Below are 23,220 nucleotides of genomic sequence, written 5' to 3'. Positions count from 1 at the left end.
CCGCATCCAAGCCGCAAAAACTGTGGCTCGGATGCGGACCAAAACAATGGTCGTGTGCATGAGGCCTTACAAGTGCAGGGAAAGATTATTTGGGGATCCAAATAGCCATTATACAGCTTTGTCCTTCCAGCAATTTGTTGTAGGGGTTCAAGTGTTATGTTGAAAAGCCTTTAGTGGCTTATATCTGTGGAAAAAGAGAAATACATACTCTGTTCACTTCTGCAGCTATATATGGTGAAAGCGTTTAGTGCCCGATTATAGTACAATACGAGAAAAATAGACGCTGTTCACATTTGCTGTTATTTGCGTAGAAATAATTTAGTGGCCTATTTCAGTACAAAAAGAAAAATATATTTGTCGCTTTTAGGGATGTTTTAATTTCCGTTTAATTTGTTTAGTTCAGCTACAAGTATGTCAGACAGAGAAGTGCCAGACCATGCCCAGAGGAGTGGCAGAGGCCTGAATGTTTCAGGCGCAGGCAGAGCTCACAGCAGAGTAAGGGGGCACGGCAGCAGGAGTTGCAGAGAGAGGCCTGAGCTCCTGGTGTCATCTAGTGGTCGTTTCTTGACCAGCAACCCAGCAGTTCTTGATTGGTTAACTCATCCACATCATTCCAAGTGACATCAGACACCCCCAGCCAACAGTCGGTGGGTTCGTCAGATACAACACCTAGTTGGCATGGCCCGGGAACAGGCCCTGTGCCCTCACCTGCCCTCAACTTGCCTCTGTCCTTTTATGTTCCCTCACAGCAAGTATTATATGCTGAAGACTGGACTCCACTTTTCAGCGAGGAAGAGCTACTAGAGGACAGTCAGCAGCTACTGCCCAGCCAAGATCTGTGGGAGACATCCACCACTTCCTCCACTACGCGGGCAAGTAGTGATGAGGAGAGCTTGTGTTGCGAGTGGTCAGGCTCCTGACTCAAAGACCATTAACTAAGACATCAGGGATGTGCTGACACTAGTCGATGATGATAAAGCCGATCACACTTGGGAGACGGGTGAAGAAGGGGCTTCGTCATCATCAGGAGAAGAGGGTGGCAGCTTGCCCGTGAGCCAGCGGCGGAGCCAGCAAGTCACTAGCGTGGCCAGGAGTCAGCAGGTTGGCAGCAGTGGGAGGTCGGGAGCCAAACAGGCACAGGGTAGAACACCTGTGTAACGAAATCCGAGGTAGACAGACAGATAGATAGATATATAGATAGTTATCATATTTTCCTAGACTTGCATTATTAATAGCTGATTGTATGTCAATATCTTTGCTCTATTAAGGACTTAGGCAGATTGTGCCTGTGGGTGCCAACCTGTCTGCAAAAGGTGAGGCACTCTGCATTCTCAGAGGAAACTTCATTTACCGCTGGCCTGTGACTTATAAGCCATATGGGCATACTAATAAAGCCCTGGAAGGGGCCACTTAAAATGCATAACAAACTCCAGACATGGTGACTGCTGACCCAGCAGGTGGTCTAAGCCATTCAGTAGGTGGATAAAATCATCTCAGAAGCCATAACTCCGACTTCATAACACCCACATCCTCAGAACCCTGGTAATGGTGTTCAGCCTGACATGGGCTTTGGGGAGAATCCAGACACCCCGTACTGGAAATGAGGCATTTCTCGGTATTCAGGATCTGGCCTTCTGGAAATCATAACTCAATCATATTTGGTGTCTGTATGACCGGGATGAAGCGACTCAGAATATGGGATCATACCTGTACCCGCAGTCCCTGTCATACAGCGAGGAATCGCCGTGATTCATATTGCCACATCGGTCAGTCTTCTGGAAAGGTGGGGCAGAAACCTGAATATCATCAGATGTCCCAGAAGGCCGGACCAAAAGGAGGGAGGTTCCCTCACAGCCCACCCCTCGGCTGAGGGGGGATAAAAATGGGTGTTTGGGAATAGGTAGTTTTCAGCCATTTTGGTGATCTAAATCGTTTGGAGTGACTGCCCGTATCTTCAGCTGTCCCCACTGCCGGAATTTAACTGCTGCATCTCAGTAAGCCAATATTCCGTATTTTATTCCGTTTGTCTGTTCACTGCATTGTTAATGTAGTATATTTTGTTTTATCTTTTATCTGACACTTTCTTTTTGTATTGCACTGCACTATTGTGTATTAAATTTAAACATTAATAAGTCCCTTCCTTGTGGTCTTATAGAACTTGCTCTTTCGGAGGGAATAACGTTACCAGTAGTGTTTCAGAGGATTTTAGGTCCCATATAGATAACCTGTGTTACTGTGTTAAATTTGGGTTGAGAGAATATCTGAATCTAGGCCCCGATTGCCTTATAACATAGGTGGTGGCTTCTATTGTGATAGAGAATATTGGGGTGTTAGAATCTAGGGGAGTAAGTTAGCATAATTCCATCATCTAGAATAGGTGGGTGGGAATTTATGTGGTAACTTGATGAGCTCACTAGTATAATTCACCCCAGTGACGTGACCTATTGAGTAGGGATCGTGACAACCTGCTTTGCAGCAGCCTACCTGCCTGGAAGTGAGTGGTGCAGGGGTTCACGGAGGCAGCGGCGGTAGCAGTCAGCCAGTGAGTAGTGTTGGCGGGAAAATCAGGTACTTGGCGGTGTGACAGGTTTTTGTGAAGCCGCCAGAGGAGGTCAACATGGCCATATGTAGAATATGTGGGCAGAAGGTGAAGCATGGGCAGGTTACAAATGTTGGCACCACGGCCCTGCGTCAACATATGCAGCGTCACCATAAAGTGGCCTGGGAGAACTGTGGCTCTGATGTGGTGGTGCAGCCTGCCACAGCTACCGCTACGTCACCCAGTGGCACGCACCCAGTTCAGCCAGTCAAGGCTCCACCACCTCAGCCGAATGGAGCTGTCTGTCAATCCCATCTTTATCTGGTCCAGATTTTCCTGCTCCTACTCCTCGTCAGTCAATCACCGAAGCGATTGCCAAGAGACAGCAGTATGCATGCACACATCCAACGGCGCAGAAGCTGAACTTGCTCCTTTCCAAGTGTTGGACTCTGCACCTTTCAAAGAACTGATTGCTTGTGGCGAGCCGAGGTGGAGTCCCAAGCTGTCATTTCTTTGCGAAAAAGGCAGTACCAACCCTGCACACGCATGTAGAACAGAAGGAGGGCCAGTCCTTAAGCCTGTCGGTGTCTGCCAAAGTGCACGGCGGTGCCAACGTGTGGAGCTGTAACTACAGTCAGGGGCAATACATGTCCTTTACGACTTACTGGGCGAATGTGGTTCCTGCACAGCCACACCAGCAACTTGGCCAGATCACGCCGCTTCCGCCTCCTCGTTGTCACGCCGTTGGTCGATGCAAAAATATCCGCCTCTGCCTCCTCATCCTCCACCATGTCCCCAGGCTCTACTGCAGGGACAAGTCACAGTGCCCCTCCAGCATACCACATGCGCAGGGCTCAGTGGTGTCACGCTGTTCTGCACCTGGTTTGCATTGCCGAACAGAGTCACACAGGGGAGGAACTGCTCCACGTAATGCATCAAGAAATCGAAATCTAGCTTTCTCTGCGACAACTGAAAATCTGAAACATGCTGACCGACAACGGGAAAAACATAGTGTCGGTGCTGCATCAAGGAAGGCTGAGCCATGCGCCCTGTATGGCACACGTGTTCAATCTGGTTGTCAAGTGGTTCCTAAAGTATTCCACCCATCTGCTAGACATCCTAAAAATGGCCAGGAAATTTTGCATGCACTTCAGCCACTCATGTGCAAAACACACCCTCCTTGAGCTGCAGCAGCAGAACGGCATCCCACAACATAGGCTGATATGTGACGTTTCCACCCGTTGGAATTCCACCCTCCATATGTTGGACCGATTATGCGAACAGAGAAAGGCCATCAACAATTTCTTGATGATGCAAGTGGATAGGAGTACTCCACTGTGTAACTTCGATTTCAGCCAGTGGCAGCTCAGGTATAACACCTGTCGTTTACTCAGGCCCTTTGAGGAGGCCACATTATTTGTCAGTTGCCAGGACTATGGAATGAGCAATGTCATTCCATTGCTTCATGTCCTGGAACAGATGCTGGTAACAATGGCTGGTCAGGGGACAGGACACGTGGAGCCTCGTTCTCACGGCTGAACTGGAAGAGGAGGAGGAGGGGGAGGAGGACATTGGAGCACAGGCAACGGGTAGACAAATGGGTGGTTTTTCTACTCAGCTGACAGGACAGGAGCAGCAGAAGCAGTCAGAGGAGCTACAGGGCGATGAAGAAGACGAGACATAGGACCCAGACACACTGTGGCAGTATGCAGTGGAGATGGGTGCAGGGAATCCCTCCGAGTCACTTGCACAAAGGGCACAATGCATGCTCACTTGCTTGCGTAGTGATAGCCGAATTGTCAACATTCGGCAGAGGCATGACTTGTTGGACCCTCGCTACTGGTCCAGAATGGGGGCCTTTTTTACACCCACTGAGAGGAAGGACAAACTGAACTACTACAGAGACATCCTATGTAGTCAGTTGGCCACTGCCTATCTGCGTCATCGTCCATCCTCTCACAGGTCTGACCTGAGGCGCCCTCTGCGCTCACATTCCACTGCCATGGCTGCTGGGGAGGGGTGGGGTGGCAGGAGCAGTACCAGCTCCATCAGCCTGAGTCTACAGTCGCTGATGAGCAGCTTTCTTCACCCGCATAGTAAAGAAACTACTCACCACCAGCAGTAGCAGCAGCAGCAGCTAGACGTAGAGCAGAACCTGAACCAGCAGTTGATGGCATATTTGGACAGCACCCTGCCACCCCACATTGAAGATCCGCTGGACTGCTGGGGAGCCAAACTGGATTTGTGGCTGCAAATTGCCAAGTTTGCCCTGGAAAAGCTGTCCTGCCCGGCCAGTAGTGTGGCATCAGAGCGAGTGTTTACTGCGAGAGGGGCCATAGTTATCCCAAGGAGAACTCGTCTGTCCACCCAAATTGTGGAGAGACTGACCTTTGTCAAGATGAATCAGGCGTGGATCAGCAAAGATTTCCAACCACCAATTCCTGATCCATTAGACTAGATAATCCATGGTGCCACACCAACACTTTGATACAAGAGACTGGTTTCCTCTGAATACCTGCCTCAGCTACTACTTAGATGCTGCAACCCGCCTGATACATCTGATGCCAAGTGCTCCTTATTTCACCCACCTTTGTCAGCAGGTACTGGTATTGACACCCACCGCCCCACTCTGTTACCGGGTCACTCTGTGGTCTCCAGATGCTGCTGCCATATCGACACTATGTCACCTTTCCACTCTGTGGCATCCTGATGCTACCGCCACCTCCAGACTATGTCACCTTGCCACTCTGTGGTCTCCTCATGCTGCTGCCATCTCACACCAAGTCACCTTGCCACTCTGTGGTCTCCGGATGCTGCCGCCATCTCCACACTATGTCACCTTGCCACTCTGTGGTCTCCTCATGCTGCTGCCACCTCCAGACTCGGTCATTGTGCCACCCTGTGGCCTACTCAGGCTGCTGCCACCTGCAGACTCTGTCGTTTTGCTACTCTGTGGCCTACTCAGGCTGCTGCCACCTGCAGACTCTGTCGTTGTGCTACTCTGTGGCCTACTCATGCTGCTTCCACCTTCAGACTCGGTCATTGTGCCACTCTGTTGCCTACTAATGCTGCTGCTACCTCCAGAATCGGTCGTTGTGCCACTCTGTGGCCAACTCATGCTGCTGCCACCTCCAGACTTGGTTGTTGTGCCACTCTATGGCCTACTCATGCTCTGCCATCTCCAGACTCGGTCATTGTGCCAGTCGGTGGCCTCCTCATACTGCTGCCAAATCTAGACTTTGTCATTGTGCCAGTCGGTGGCATACTCATGCTGCTGCCACCTTCAGACTCGGTAATTGTGCCACTTTGTGGCCTACTTATGCTGCTGCCACCTCCAGACTCGGTCATTGTGCCACTTGGTGGCCTCCTCATACTGCTTCCAACTCCAGACTCTGTCATTGTGCCAGTCGGTGGCCTACTCATGCTGCTGCCACCTTCAGACTTGGTCATTGTGCCACTCTGTTGCCTACTAATGCTGCTGCCACTTCCAGAATCAGTTGTTGTGCCACTCTGTGGCCTACTTATGCTGCTACCACCTCCAGGCTCAGTCGTTATGCCACTCTATGACCTACTCGTCCTCTGCCATCTCCAGACTTGGTCATTGTGCTACTTGAAAAATCAAACCATGTGAAGAAATCGAGGATGACGTGAGGACGTTGCGCCCGCTCCTCCTCCGCGATGCTCGGCTGCCTCGCTGACCGCTGATTGCGGCGTCTCTCCCACTGCCTCCTGCTCTCACACCCGGATAGGGGACTGTGTTGCTGGTGCTTCTGCTCCTCCGTCGGGCCCCTGCTACCCGGTGTCTCGTGAGCCTCTGTGAAAATACCGTAAAACTGCCGATGTTCTGGGGTGATATCCCAGCACCTCTGGATGGTTTCTGCTGCTGCATGTAGTGTGTTTCGGTGGCTGTTCCTCTCTGGTCTTCCGGATCCTTCGTCCCTCCTGTAACTTGCCATCTGCCTGATCTCCCTGAGTGTGTCCCCCTTGTTCTCTTCAGCCGGGCCTTTAAACAGTGAACTGAAGACTGGTGAGATTGTTCCTGTATTTCTCCTCCCATTAACATTAACTTTTACTAACTGAGGAACCAACTAATCCTCTAACCTGCTAACCTTCTCAATGTTAAGGACATTTATGCAGCCTCAACTTACACTCATACTCTATATGGGGTATTGTACCTATAGGAATTGAGGTACTCTGTCCAGAAAAAAATACAAATAAAAAAATCGAACTGTTTGTTGGGAGAGAGAGAGAGAGAGGGAAGCGGGCGGTTGGTGAGGAGAATATTATAGTGGAGAGAGACAAGCGGAAGGAAAAAAAGAAAAAAAATGTGGAAATAAAAAATAAAAAAAACAAGGGGAAGGAGAGAAAGAGAAAAAAAAAAGAAGAGGAAAAAAAGGCGAAAAAGGGAGAAGGATAAAAAAAAAAAAAAAGGATAAAAAAAAAAGGATAAAAAAAAAAAGGGAATTGGCACCGAAGTCAAGTAGGCGTTCTGTGGACCTTTCTGGTCAGAAACCGGCTATTAAACCCTCTGAAGGAGGGAAAATAGACCAGTTTTTTAGGTCCCAAGGGTTAATACCAGAGGTGGCCAAAAGGATACCAGCTCTAAATGAGAATCCCGAAGTGATGGAACTCGAATTACAAAAAGCTCCTGGGTATCCCCAAGGGGAGGAGGGAATAGATGGAGAAGGTATGACCAACCCCAACCCCTCGCCGTTAAATGAAATTCTTCTGGCAGTAAAACAGAACGGGGAATTCAAGTCGATGTGAGACTGATTAGAGATGATCTGTCTAAAATCTGTGATAGAGTCAATAAGGTGGAGAGCTCTATGGTTACTATACAGAATGAATACAAAGAAATAAACACTGAGATGTCCACATTAAAGACAGATTTTAATCGCCTTTAAAAAAGGTGGTGGATCTGGAAGACAGATCACAAAGGTACAATGTAAGAATCCTGGGGATCCCAGAGGGCGCGGAAGATAAGAACCCTACTCAATTTATACAGGCGATGATTCTTGAAAATTTTGGGAGGGAGCACTTTTCACCCTTGTTTCTAGTAGAAAGAGCCCATCGGGTCCCAGGTGGTAAATTAATTCCTGGGAGACGACCACGGACACTCCTCGCTAAAATGCTGGCTTCAAGAGACAGAGATATAGAACTAAGACGGAATATATGATGGAAATAGACTGGCCTTTTTCCCGGATTTTTCCAAAGATGTCCAAGAAAAGACACGCTTGTTTATTACTGTTAAAAAGAGACTAAGAGAAAGGGATTTTAAATACTCACTTGTCTTCCCAGCCAAACTCCGGATTATTTTTAATGATACAACTTTATTTTTTGATACGCCGGAGAAAGCTGCGGAGTGGCTTGAACGAAATAATATGTGATCTAACTGCTTAAGGTTTTGTCGGGATTAGGGATGAGCGAACCCGAACTGTATAGTTCGGGTTCGTACCGAATTTTGGGGTGTCCGTGACACGGACCCGAACCCGGACATTTTCGTAAAAGTCCGGGTTCGGGTTCGGTGTTCGTCGCTTTCTTGGCACTTTTTGAAAGGCTGCAAAGCAGCCAATCAACAAGCGTCATACTACTTGCCCCAAGAGGCCATCACAGCCATGCCTACTATTGGCATGGCTGTGATTGGCCAGAGCACCATGTGACCCAGCCTCTATTTAAGCTGGAGTCACATAGCGCCGCCCGTCACTCTGCTCTGATCAGCATAGGGAGAGGTTGCGGCTGCGACAGTAGGGCGAGATTAGGCAGATTAACTCCTCCAAAGGACTTGATTAATTGATCGATCTGCAGCTGTGGATCATTGAGCTGCTGATACTCAATTGCTCACTGTTTTTAGGCTGCCCAGACCGTTTGTCAGTCACTTTTTTCTGGGGTGATCGGCGGCAATTTCGTGTCTTGTGGTGCGCCAGCACAAGCTGCGACCAAGTGCATTTAACCCTCAATGGTGTGGTTGTTTTTTGGCTAAAGCCTACATCAGGGTGAAGCTGTCACACCAAGTGCATTTAACCAGCAATAGTCTGGTTATTTTTGGCCATATACTACATCAGGGGCAAGCTGCGCCTGTCACCAAGTGCATTTAACCCTCAATGGTGTGGTTGTTTTTTGGCAAAAGCCTACATCAGGGTGAAGCTGTCACACCAAGTGCATTTAACCAGCAATAGTCTGTTTATTTTTTGGCCATATACTACATCAGGGGCAAGCTGCGCCCGTCACCAAGTGCATTTAACCCTCAGTAGTGTGGTTGGTCAAGCTGTCACACCAAGTGCATTTAACCAGCAATAGTCTGTTCATTTTTTGGCCATATACTACATCAGGGGCAAGCTGTGCCTGTCACCAAGTGCATTTAACCCTCAGTAGTGTGGTTGGTCAAGCTGTCAGTCTAATTCTGTCACTAAACCCATAGCCTGTCACCCAGCGCCTAAATACTAGGCCTCAAATTTATATCCCGCTAAATCTCTCGTTACCGCTGTCCTGTTGTGGCTGGGCGAGTTATTTAGTGTCCGTTCAAGCACATTTCTTGTTCTGGGTTGAAATACAATTCCCAATTTAGCAATTTAAAAATTTAGTGGTTTCTGCTATATCAGAGCTATTTGAAATCTATCCCTAAAAGGGTAGATCATATTGAAGGTGCACATAGGGTCATTCAGAATAACTTCACACACACCGCTACTGTGCATTTCCAAGTCTAATTCTGTCACTAAACCCATACCGGTCACCCAGCGCCTAAATACTAGGCCTCAAATTTATATCCCGCTGAATTTGAATACAATACATTGGGCCAAATAATATTTTTGTTGTTGTAGTGAACGATAACAATGAGGAAAACATCTAGTAAGGGAGCGGACGGGACATGGTCGTGGTGGTGTTAGTGGACCCTCTGGTGCTGGGAGAGGACGTGGCAGTTCTGCCACATCCACACGTCCTAGTGTACCAACTACCTCAGGTCCCAGTAGCCGCCAGAATTTACAGCGATATATGGTGGGGCCCAATGCCGTTCTAAGGATGGTAAGGCCTGAGCAGGTACAGGCATTAGTCAATTGGGTGGCCGACAGTGGATCCAGCACGTTCACATTATCTCCCACCCAGTCTTCTGCAGAAAGCGCACAGATGGCGCCTGAAAACCAAGCCCATCAGTCTGTCACATCACCCCTATGCATATCAGGGAAACTGTCTGAGCCTCAAGTTATGCAGCAGTCTCTTATGCTGTTTGAAGACTCTGCTGGCAGGGTTTCCCAAGGGCATCCACCTAGCCCTTCCCCAGCGGTGAAAGACATAGAATGCACTGACGCACAACCACTTATGTTTCCTGATGATGAGGACATGGGAATACCACCTCAGCATGTCTCTGATGATGACGAAACACAGGTGCCAACTGCTGCGTCTTTCTGCAGTGTGCAGACTGAACAGGAGGTCAGGGATCAAGACTGGGTGGAAGACGATGCAGGGGACGATGAGGTCCTAGACCCCACATGGAAGGAGGAGGAAGAGGCAGTGGTGAGATTGAGCCAACAGCGTAGCAAAAGAGGGAGCAGTGGGCAAAAGCAGAACACCCGCCGCCAAGAGACTCCGCCTGCTACTGACCGCCGCCATCTGGGACCGAGCACCCCAAAGGCAGCTTCAAGGAGTTCCCTGGCATGGCACTTCTTCAAACAATGTGCTGACGACAAGACCTGAGTGGTTTGCACGCTGTGCCATCAGAGCCTGAAGCGAGGCATTAACGCTCTGAACCTTAGCACAACCTGCATGACCAGGCACCTGCATGCAAAGCATGAACTGCAGTGGAGTAAACACCTTAAAAACAAGGCAGTCACTCAGGCTCCCCCTGCTACCTCTTCTGCTGCTGCCGCCTCGGCCTCTTCTGCTGCTGCCGCCTCGGCCTCTTCTGCTGCTGCCGCCTCGGCCTCTTCTGCTGCTGCCGCCTCGGCCTCTTCTGCTGCTGCCGCCTCGGCCTCTTCTGCTGCTGCCGCTTCGGCCACTTCTGCTGCTGCCGCCTCGGCCTCTTCCTCCGCCTCTGGAGGAACGTTGGCACCTGCCGCCCAGCAAACAGGGGATGTACCACCAATACCACCACCACCTCCGTCACCAAGCATCTCAACCATGTCACACGGCAGCGTTCAGCTCTCCATCTCACAAACATTTGAGAGAAAGCGTAAATTCCCACCTAGCCACCCTCGATCCCTGGCCCTGAATGCCAGCATTCTAAACTACTGGCCTATGAAATGCTGTCATTCAGGCTGGTGGACACAGACAGCTTCAAACAGCTCATGTCGCTTGCTGTCCCACAGTATGTTGTTCCCAGCCGCCACTACTTCTCCAAGAGAGCCGTGCCTTCCCTGCACAACCAAGTATCCGATAAAATCAAGTGTGCACTGCGCAACGCCATCTGTAGCAAGGTCCACCTAACCACAGATACGTGGACCAGTAAGCACGGCCAGGGACGCTATATCTCCCTAACTGCACACTGGGTAAATGTAGTGGCAGCTGGGCCCCAGGCGGAGAGCTGTTTGGCGCACGTCCTTCCGCCGCAAGGATCGCAGGGCAACATTCTTTGCCTCCTGTTGCCACCTCCTCCTTCTCGGCTTCCTCCTCCTCTTCTTCCACCTGCTCATCCAGTCAGCCACACACCTTCACCACCAACTTCAGCACAGCCCGGGGTAAACATCAGCAGGCCATTCTGAAACTCATATGTTTGGGGGACAGGCCCCACACCGCACAGGAGTTGTGGCGTGGTATAGAACAACAGACCGACGAGTGGTTGCTGCCGGTGAGCCTCAAGCCCGGCCTGGTGGTGTGCGATAATGGGCGAAATCTCGTTGCAGCTCTGGGACTAGCCGGTTTGACGCACATCCCTTGCCTGGCGCATGTGCTGAATTTGGTGGTGCAGAAGTTCATTCACAACTACCCCGACATGTCAGAGCTGCTGCATAAAGTGCGGGCCGTCTGTTCGCGCTTCCGGCGTTCACATCCTGCCGCTGCTCGCCTGTCTGCGCTACAGCGTAACTTCGGCCTTCCCGCTCACCGCCTCATATGCGACGTGCCCACCAGGTGGAACTCCACCTTGCACATGCTGGACAGACTGTGCGAGCAGCAGCAGGCCATAGTGGAGTTTCAGCTGCAGCACGCACGGGTCAGTCGCACTGCGGAACAGCACCACTTCACCACCAATGACTGGGCCTCCATGCGAGACCTGTGTGCCCTGTTGCGCTGTTTCGAGTACTCCACCATCATGGCCAGTGGCGATGAAGCCGTTATCAGCGTTACAATACCACTTCTATGTCTCCTTGAGAAAACACTTAGGACGATGATGGAAGAGGAGGTGGCCCAGGAGGAGGAGGAGGAAGAGGGGTCATTTTTAGCACTTTCAGGCCAGTCTCTTCGAAGTGACTCAGAGGTGAGGTTTTTTGCAACAGCAGAGGCCAGGTACAAATGTGGCCAGCCTGGGCCCACTACTGGAGGACGAGGAGGACGAGGATGAGGAGGAGGTGGAGGAGGATGAGGATGAAGCATGGTCACAGCGGGGTGGCACCCAACGCAGCTCGGGCCCATCACTGGTGCGTGGCTGGGGGGAAAGGCAGGACGATGACGATACGCCTCCCACAGAGGACAGCTTGTCCTCACCCCTGGGCAGCCTGGCACACATGAGCGACTACATGCTGCAGTGCCTGCGCAACGAAAGTAGAGTTGCCCACATTTTAACGTGTGCGGACTACTGGGTTGCCACCCTGCTGGATACACGCTACAAAGACAATGTTCCCACCTTACTTCCTGCACTGGAGCGTGATAGGAAGATGCGCGAGTACAAGCGCACGTTGGTAGACGCGCTACTGAGAGCATTCCCAAATGTCACAGGGGAACAAGTGGAAGCCCAAGGCCAAGGCAGAGGAGGAGCAAGAGGTCGCCAAGGCAGCTGTGTCACGGCCAGCTCCTCTGAGGGCAGGGTTAGCATGGCAGAGATGTGGAAAAGTTTTGTCAACACGCCACAGCTAACTGCACCACAACCTGATACGCAACGTGTTAGCAGGAGGCAACATTTCACTAACATGGTGGAACAGTACGTGTGCACACCCCTCCACGTACTGACTGATGGTTCGGCCCCATTCAACTTCTGGGTCTCTAAATTGTCCACGTGGCCAGAGCTAGCCTTTTATGCCTTGGAGGTGCTGGCCTGCCCGGCGGCCAGCGTTTAGTCTGAACGTGTATTCAGCACGGCAGGGGGCGTCATTACAGACAAACGCAGCCGCCTGTCTACAGCCAATGTGGACAAGCTGACGTTCATAAAAATGAACCAGGCATGGATCCCACAGGACCTGTCCATCCCTTGTGCAGATTAGACATTAACTACCTCCCCTTAACCATATATTATTGGACTCCAGGGCACTTCCTCATTCAATCCTATTTTTATTTTCATTTTGCCATTATATTGCGAGGCTACCCAAAGTTGAATTAACCTCTCCTCTGTCTGGGTGCCAGGGCCTAAATATATGCCAATGGACTGTTCCAATGATGGGTGATGTGAAGCCTGATTCTCTGCTATGACATGAAGACTGATTCTCTGGTGACATGAAGTCAGATTCTGTGTTACGGAACCTCTCTCCTCTGCCTGGGTGCTGGGCCTAAATTTATGACAATGGACTGTTACAGTGGTGGGTTACGTGAAGCCTGATTCTCTGCTATGACATGCAGACTGATTCTCTGCTGACATGAAGCCAGATTCTCTGTTAAGGGACCTCTCTCCTCTGCCTGGGTGCTGGGCCTAAATATATGACAATGGACTGTTGCAGTGGTGGATGACGTGAAGCCTGATTCTCTGCTATGATATGAAGACTGATTCTCTGCTGACATGAAGCCAGATTGTCTGTTACGGGACCTCTCTCCTCTGCCTGGGTGCCAGGGCCTAAATTTATGACAATGGACTGTTACAGTGGTGGGTGACGTGAAGCCTGATTCTCTGCTATGACATGCAGACTGATTCTCTGCTGACATGAAGCCAGATTCTCTGTTAAGGGACCTCTCTCCTCTGCCTGGGTGCTGGGCCTAAATATATGACAATGGACTGTTGCAGTGGTGGCTGACGTGAAGCCTGATTCTCTGCTATGATATGAAGACTGATTCTCTGCTGACATGAAGCCAGATTGTCTGTTACGGGACCTCTCTCCTCTGCCTGGGTGCTGGGCCTAAATATATGACAATGGACTGTTGCAGTGGTGGCTGACGTGAAGCCTGATTCTCTGCTATGATATGAAGACTGATTCTCTGCTGACATGAAGACAGATTCTCTGTTTCGGGACCTCTCTCCTCTGCCTGGGTGCTGGGCCTAAATTTATGAAAATGGACTGTTACAGTGGTGGGTGACGTGAAGCCTGATTCTCTGCTATGACATGAAGACTGATTCTCTGGTGACATGAAGCCAGATTCTGTGTTACGGGACCTCTCTCCTCTGCCTGGGTGCTGGGCCTAAATTTATGAAAATGGACTGTTACAGTGGTGGGTGACGTGAAGCCTGATTCTCTGCTATGACATGCAGACTAATTCTCTGCTGACATGAAGCCAGATTGTCTGTTACGGGACCTCTCTCCTCTGCCTGGGTGCTGGGCCTAAATTTATGAAAATGGACTGTTCCAGTGGTGGGTGACGTGAAGCCTGATTCTCTGCTATGGGACCTCTCTCCATTTGATTTTGGTTAATTTTTATTTATTTAATTTTTATTTTAATTCATTTCCCTATCCACATTTGTTTGCAGGGGATTTACCTACATGTTGCTGCCTTTTGCAGCCCTCTAGCCCTTTCCTGGGCTGTTTTACAGCCTTTTTAGTGCCGAAAAGTTCGGGTCCCTATTGACTTCAATGGGGTTCGGGTTCGGGATGAAGTTCGGATCCCGAACCCGAACATTTTCGGGAAGTTCGGCCGAACTTCTCGAACCCGAACATCCAGGTGTCCGCTCAACTCTATTCGTGAGGTGTCGAGCGGAGGGGTGGGTGGGGGGGGGATGTTCATAGGCGAGGGATCTGCTGATATATGCGGTGGATTAATTTGATTGGGGGGTTGGATGGTGGCTGTAATGTGTCTAGGGTGGGGAAGAGTTGTGTTTTTTTTTTTTTTTGTTGCTTAATTTTTATAATGTCAATTGGAATTCTTACCTGGAATGTCAGGGGCCTGGGGGATAGAAGAAAAAGACAAGCGTTTTTTGATTTCATGCATTCACATCCCCCAGCTATTATATGTTTGATAGAAACACATCTTACGGGGGAGACCTCCAGGGTCGTCACCAGGGACTGGGCTGCGCACACATACCATTCTACCTTCTCTAGTCATTCTAGGGGAGTGACTGTCTTTATTCATAGAATGATTGATTTTATGTGCGAGGCAGCCTCTGTTGACCACCAGGGGAGATTTGTCTTCCTATATTGTAAGCTGGCGGGAAAGATGTGTATTCTGGCCTTTGTCTAAATTCCACCTCCATTTTCTTTCTTAGTACTCAACTCTCTGCTAAAATGTATGGATAAATGGCCAGAATGTCCTATATTGATTATGGGAGACTTCAATTGTGTCATCAATCCCACGGACGACAGGGTCTCTATTGGCGTCAAGGAGGACGCCTCTGTTCAGGGGTCCCCTTTGGCACGTTTTTGTTTGGAGGCTGGGTTCGAGGATGTTTGGGGAAGTCTGGGACAGGGGAGAAGGGTCTTCTCATGCATTAGTAAATTAGGTAGATCTATGTCCAGAATAGACCATACGTTGATTAATAAAAAATATTTGCGATCTGTAAAACGAATGAGGTACAAGACTATCTCACTCTAGGACCGCCTCCCCCTACTTCTCGAACTCTGCCTGATTCAGGATAAACAAATATGGAGGTCTCCATTTAGACTTAACCCCTATTGGTTATCAGTAATAAAAAATCATGAAATAATACAAAAGGAAATTAACCAATTTTAACGAGGCTAATTATACCTCAGCAAAAACCAAAGTAGTATGGGACACCTTGACACCTTTAAGGCCTATATGAGGGGAATAATGGTTAGTAATATCGCTAACCTGAGAAAGGAGTATGGGGAAAAGGAGGGAAACTTAAAAGAACAAGCTTCCTTAGCTACACAATCTTACTATATAAATAGGACAGAGGAAAATAGGGAAACCATGCAGAAAACCACACAAGTATATTCCAACTTCCTGCTGGAGAAGGCCCAACAGAGTTTATTCTTTAAGGGCCAAAATACTTTACTGAATCGAGACGTCCGGGGAAACTTCTACCTAGAGTGATCTCGAGTCAGGAATCCAAGAAAAATATAGACAATATCCGATTGGCTAACGGGAGGATAGTTGTTGGACAAAACTCTATAGAGAAAGTTTTCTTAGACTATTTTTCTGAACTTTATAGAGCTGATTGTAGGATTACGGATGAAATGATGGATGTCTATCTTAACTGTATTATTTTACCTACTATTACCTTGGCTCAAAGGAGGGTACTTGAGGCTGATCTCTCAATTCAGGAGCTTGAAGGGGCAATTAAACTTTGCTCGGGTAACTCCACCTCCGGCTCAGATGGACTCCCATCTGAATTTTATAGTAAATATAAGGAGTTTATTTTTCCCAAATTGTTGGGGGTCTTTGCTGAGTCAGTGGAGGAGGGGACCCTACCGGGTTCAATGTCGGAAGCTGTAACAATATTAATCCCCAAAAAAGGTAAGGACACCACAGAACTAGGATCCTACAGACCGATTTCACTGTTGAATGCAGACGTAAAGCTCCTCGCAAGGATTTTGGCCACAAGACTCTCTAGGGCAGGGGTGCACAACCTGCGGCCCGGGGGCCACATGCGGCCCTCGATACCATTCTGTGCGGCCCCCAACCATCTGGTAACAGACATGTATGCCTATGTCTTGTGGCTGCTTACCTGTATTTCTCCCATTAGATGGGAGTCCTGGAAGTGTAACTAGACATTAATGGTATATAATGTGTGTTCAATATGCCATAAGTACAATATTTAAGTTGTTAATACACCTTTAAATTTTAATTTCGGCCCTCGTCATTGGTTCAGTCTGGCAATGTGGCCCCCAACCAGGAAACGTTGTGCACCCCTGCTCTAGGGTCATCTCCTCCATTGTCCACCCGGTGTCCACCCGGACCAGAACGGTTTTATCCCAAATAAGGGCACTCGCCATAACCTTCATCGGCTTTTGGCTAATATACAGGCCCCTGGGGGGTCTGCTCGCTCCATCCTGTCACTGGATGCCTCTAAGGCCTTTGACAGGGTGGAATGGCGATTCCTGTGGAGGGTCCTGGCCAGGATGGGCTTTCGGGAGAGATTCATAGATATTATTAGACTACTGTATAGATCCCCCATGGCTAAGTTGAGTCTCAATGGGTGCCTTACTACTTGTTATTATTTTTTTTTTATCAAATCATTTTTATTGATCAAATAAAGTCAGCTTATTTTATGACAGTACATTGTCTTTTTTTCATTCACAAATGCAGAGTCAATATAAAGCAGTAACATATGACAGCCTCGTGAGAGAATCTCCATACAACGGTATACAATGTACAGAAACATAGGACTAAAATTGCACAGTAAATGCCCAAACTTAGCATAGGCCCAACCCCCCCTCCCCCCTCCCATGTCCCCCACCCCCCTCCCCCCCATAGATCTGAGCACGAACAACTCCAAGATATCCTAAATCACAACATGAGTATGAGACAACCACTCATTCCATAATTTCTCGATTTTCTGAGGACAACCTCTCCTCGTATACACGCCTCTTTCCATCTTCAACATGTCATGCACCTTCCGCACAAACTCATCCAATGTGGGCGGACTCCCCTGGATCCACCGCTGCGCTACCACCTTCCTAGCCACATACAGCAGCCTCCCCACTGCCACCTTTACCAGCTCACTCCCTCCAATATCTGACATACAACCCAGCACACATACTTTAGGGTCCTTATGCAGCCTCAACATCAGATTACGATTAATCATGTTCAGCATGCCATCCCAGTAGCTACCTATCACTGGACAAGACCAAAGCATATGTAACAGGTCAGCACCTTCCTCCATACACTTTGGACATTTGTCGTCCATTCTAACCCCCACTTTCCTTAAAAACACTGGAGTTTTATACACTCTGTTGATGATGAATAATTGAGACAACTTGCCCTGTTCACTTAGGGACACTCTAGGAACCACCTCCAGTATATCTTCCCACTGATCATTAGAAATGATCCCCAGATCATCCTCCCATTTCTTCATCCTTGTAAGCGGGAACCCTCCTAAAAATGTATCCAGTAAAAGAGTATATACCTGCGATATCAGTCCTCTTTTCCCCCCTATCGGAAGAACAAGCTTATGAACCACCTCCATTTTGGCTATAGTACAACCTTTCCTCATCGTGACCTCAAAGGCATGCTTCAATTAAAGATACTTATAAAACCAGACCCAGGGAATATTAAATTCCTGCTGCAAACTCTAAAAATGATTTGAATACATTGCCCTCAGTCAGTTGACCTATTCTCATCACCCCATGAGATTCCCAATTCCGAAGCCCTGACAAAAATAAGAATTCTGGCAACAAGTTATTGTTCCTAATTGGGGAAAGCTCACAGACGCCACCCACACCTCAAAGCTGCTTCACTTTCGCCCAGACTTTCTTCATAAGGTCAATAAGCAAGACCTTCCCTCTCCCCACGTGCATTCCCGACCCCTCCAGGATACACATAAGGTCCCGACTGCCCAACAAGTGTTGCAGTATCTGTCCCGTCACATCCGGCGACTGGAAGTCAATCCATCCCTTAAAGTGCTGACATTGGGAGGCTAAGAAGTATATCCATGCATTAGGAACAGCCAAAGCTCCTTCAGACTTAGGGTATTGCAACGTCTCAAGCTTAATCCTAGCCTGACCGTACTTCCAAGTAAGACCTATAAACATAGAGTATATTCTCCTAAATCTATCCAGAGGAATCCACACAGTAGCATTGTTCAATACATAAAACAGCTGGGGCATCATCACCATCTTTAAAAGGTTCACTCTACCCACTACCTATAAGAAGAGTCTACACCATGTCCTCACCTTTAGCCTAAAAGTAGCTAGCAGCGGGGTCAAATTAAGGTCTTCAAAATCCAACAATCTAGGTGTGATATACAACCCTAAATATTTCAATTTATCTACCCAGGGAACCAAACTATTGACTTGCCCACCTGACAGGGCCTGCCCATCAACCGGCATCAAAGCAGACTTCTGCCAATTTATCTGAAGCCCAGAGAAGCTCCCAAATCTGTCTATTAGAGCTATGGCCGCAACCAGGGACGTCCCAGTATCGCCCAAGAATAGCAAAGTGTCATCGGCGTACATAGCCACTTTATTGTGCACCACACCGTACCTAAACCCAACAATATTAGGTGACAGGCGAATAAAGGCCGCAAGCGGCTCTATTGCTAGAGCAAACAACAAGGGCGATAGTGGGCACCCCTGTCTGGTACCTCTGGCCAAGGCAAAGCTATCCGACAACCCCCCATTATCTCTAATTCTCGCCCTGGGACTCGAGTACAACACCCTCACCCACTGATTGAACCGTGCACCGAAGCCCATGACTCTCAAGACCCCCCACAGGTAGTTCCACTTATCACTATCAAACGCCTTGGCGGCGTCAAGAGCGAGTAAGGCCCTGTCTCCACAATTATCTGCCGGAATGTTCGGACTAGCATATAATCTGCAGATATTTATAGCAGTCGATTTCCCAGGCATAAAGCCCGTCTGATCCGAATGCACAATGGTCAGAATCACTCTGGACAACCTGTTTGCCAACACCTTTGCTAGGAGCTTTACATCAGCTGTTAAAAGCAAAATTGGTCTATAAGAATCTGGTAGTTTGGGGTCCTTCCCAGGCTTAGGAATAACTACAATGATAGCCTCCTGCATAGAATGTGGTAGCGAACCCGCCTCCAGTGAATGTTCAAGTACCTTGAGCAACTCGGGGAGGAGTACCCCCTGCAACTTCTTATATACCTCCACTGGTAGGCCATCTGCCCCTGGAGCCTTACCATTCGCAATATCCCCAAGTGCGGCCTCCAGTTCTTCAAGTGAGATCGGCTCTTCTAACCTTTCCCTATCCATGTCTGACAGCACTGATAACTGTGCCTCCGTCAAGAAGGCGGTCAAAGCCTCCTCTGAGCTAGAGACGGTGGAAGCATATAGAGACACATAAAAACTTTTTAGAATATCCAATATTCCTTTTGTGTCCTGACTACTATTCCCAGTTCCATCACTCAGTTCCTGTATGCAAGAGGAGCCTCTCTGGGCCTGGGAAACAACCGACAGCAGATGACCTACCTTCTCACCTTCCTCAAAAGATCGTTGGCGGTAAAAACTACGCTTCCTCGCTGCGGCCTGCATTAAATGGCACCTCAACTGTTCCTGAACTGCCGCCAGAGCCTTGCTATTATTCAGAGTAGGGGATCTACCAAACTCCCTCTCAGCCTCGGCCACTTGCACATGTGCTTTAACATCAGCCTCTCTGGACTTAGATTTATGCTTACTAATTTCCTTTATCAATACTCCCCTCAAGAACACTTTCATGGCATCCCAGACTCTGTGTACTGAAGCCGTCCCTCCATTAATAGCAAAAAATTCCCTGACCTCCAGAGAAACCCCGGATAGGTCGTCCAGCACATTCAGCCAGTGCGAGTTACATTTCCACAGCCTCGGTCCCTGTCTGAGCACCCCCAGGCACAAGTCAATCTGCACCAGAGAGTGGTCAGATAACGACCGAGGATGATAGATAACATCCCTAACCAGTGGTAGCATAACATCATTAACAAGAGCCAAATCTATACGCGATAGTAAATGATGCGTAGCAGATCTGCACGAGTATCCGCGCCTATCAGGGTTACGCAATCTCCATATGTCAAATACACCAGTTTCACTCATAATTAGAGTTGAGCGAACACCTGGATGTTCGGGTTCGAGAAGTTCGGCCGAACATCCCGGAAATGTTCGGGTTCGGGATCCGAACCCGATCCGAACTTCGTCCCGAACCCGAACCCCATTGAAGTCAATGGGGACCCGAACTTTTCGGCACTAAAAAGGCTGTAAAACAGCCCAGGAAAGAGCTAGAGGGCTGCAAAAGGCAGCAACATGTAGGTAAATCCCCTGCAAACAAATGTGGATAGGGAAATGAATTAAAATAAAAATTAAATAAATACAAATTAACCAAAATCAATTGGAGAGAGGTTCCATAGCAGAGAATCTGGCTTCCCGTCACCCACCACTGGAACAGTCCATTCTCAGATATTTAGGCCCCGGCACCCAGGCAGAGGAGAGAGGTCCCGTAACAGAGAATCTGTCTTCATGTCAGCAGAGAATTAGTCTGCATGTCATAGCAGAGAATGAGGCTTCACGTCAGCCACCACTGCAACAGTCCATTGGCATATATTTAGGCCCAGCACCCAGGCAGAGGAGAGAGGTCCCGTAACAGACAATCTGGCTTCATGTCAGCAGAGAATCAGTCTGCATGTCATAGCAGAGAATGAGGCTTCACGTCAGCCACCACTGCAACAGTCCATTGGCATATATTTAGGCCCAGCACCCAGGCAGAGGAGAGAGGTCCCGTAACAGACAATCTGGCTTCATGTCAGCAGAGAATCAGTCTGCATGTCATAGCAGAGAATGAGGCTTCACGTCAGCCACCACTGCAACAGTCCATTGGCATATATTTAGGCCCAGCACCCAGGCAGAGGAGAGAGGTCCCGTAACAGACAATCTGGCTTCATGTCAGCAGAGAATCAGTCTGCATGTCATAGCAGAGAATCAGGCTTCACGTCACCCACCACTGCAACAGTCCATTGTCATAAATTTAGGCCCAGCACTAGTGTTGAGCGGCATGTCCCATATTCAAATTCGCGAAATTTTGTGAATATTCGAAAAAATATTCGTAAAATATTCGCGATTATTCAAATTCGTTATTATTTCGCATATGCGATAATTCGAATTTTCGCATCGCATAATACATATGCTATGCAAAATTCACATGTGCGCTAATGAAATCGCCTTACGAAGATTCGCAACTCAATTCAATCACTAATGTATGAATGCAATGCCCTTTGCCTCTGTTCTGGGACAAGTGTAGATATTCGCATGTGCGCTAATAAAATCGCCTTACGAAGATTCGCACCTCAATCACTTTCTAGGGAATGTGAGACTTTTGGGAATCAATCGAGATACAGTGGGGGGTGATGACAGTAGTTGACAGAGTACAGATCAATGTAATCTGTAAGGTGGAAAGTAAAATAAAAAATACGAATATTCGTAAATCGAATTTTACGAAGTTCTACGTATTCGCGAATATGGTGCTATACTATATGAATGCACAGGCCTTTGCCTCTCTGTTCTGGGGACAAGTGTAGATATTTGCATTTGCGTTAATAAAATCGCCTTACGAAGATTCGCAGCTCAATTCAATCACTAATGTATGAATGCAAAGCCCTTTGCCTCTGTTCTGGGACAAGTGTAGATATTCGCATGTGCGCTAATAAAATCGCCTTACGAAGATTCGCAACTCAATTCACTAATGTATGAATGCAAAGCCCTTTGCCTCTGTTCTGGGACGTGCCGATATTCGCATGTGCGCTAATAAAATCGCCTTACGAAGATTCGCGCCTCAATCACTTTCTAGGCAATGTGAGTAAGATCTGAGCTGTTGGACCTTTGGGAAACAATCAATTATATGTGTACTGTAATTTTGTGGGGGGGGGGAAAAAAACAAAAAACGAATATTCGTTTTTACGAATATATAGCACTATATTCGAAATATTCGCGAAATCGCGAAGTTGCGATATTTGCGAAAAAAGATTTGCTTTTCGAATATTCGCGCTCAACACTACCCAGCACCCAGGCAGAGGAGAGAGGTCCCGTAACAGACAATCTGGCTTCATGTCAGCAGAGAATCAGTCTGCATGTCATAGCAGAGAATGAGGCTTCACGTCAGCCACCACTGCAACAGTCCATTGGCATATATTTAGGCCCAGCACCCAGGCAGAGGAGGGAGGTCCCGTAACAGAGAATCTGTCTTCATGTCAGCAGAGAATTAGTCTGCATGTCATAGCAGAGAATGAGGCTTCACGTCAGCCACCACTGCAACAGTCCATTGGCATATATTTAGGCCCAGCACACAGGCAGAGGAGAGAGCTCCCGTAACAGAGAATCTGGCTTCATGTCAGCAGAGAATCAGTCTGCATGTCATAGCAGAGAATGAGGCTTCACGTCAGCCACCACTGCAACAGTCCATTGGCATATATTTAGGCCCAGCACACACACAGGCAGAGGAGAGAGGTCCCGTAACAGAGAATCTGGCTTCATGTCAGCAGAGAATCAGTCTGCATGTCATAGCAGAGAATGAGGCTTCACGTCAGCCACCACTGCAACAGTCCATTGTCAGATATTTAGGCCCAGCACACACACAGGCAGAGGAGAGAGGTCCCGTAACAGAGGATCTGGCTTCATGTCAGCAGAGAATTAGTCTGCATGTCATAGCAGAGAATCAGGCTTCACGTCAGCCACCACTGCAACAGTCCATTGTCATAAATTTAGGCCCAGCACCCAGGCAGAGGAGAGACGTCCTGTAACAGACAATCTGGCTTCATGTCAGCAGAGAATTAGTCTGCATGTCATAGCAGAGAA

This window comes from Bufo gargarizans, chromosome 5, assembly GCF_014858855.1.
Source record: "Bufo gargarizans isolate SCDJY-AF-19 chromosome 5, ASM1485885v1, whole genome shotgun sequence".
NCBI classification, from domain to species: Eukaryota; Metazoa; Chordata; class Amphibia; order Anura; family Bufonidae; genus Bufo; species Bufo gargarizans.
The sequence above is the reverse complement of the archived record's forward strand: the minus strand, read 5'-3'. Positions refer to the sequence as shown.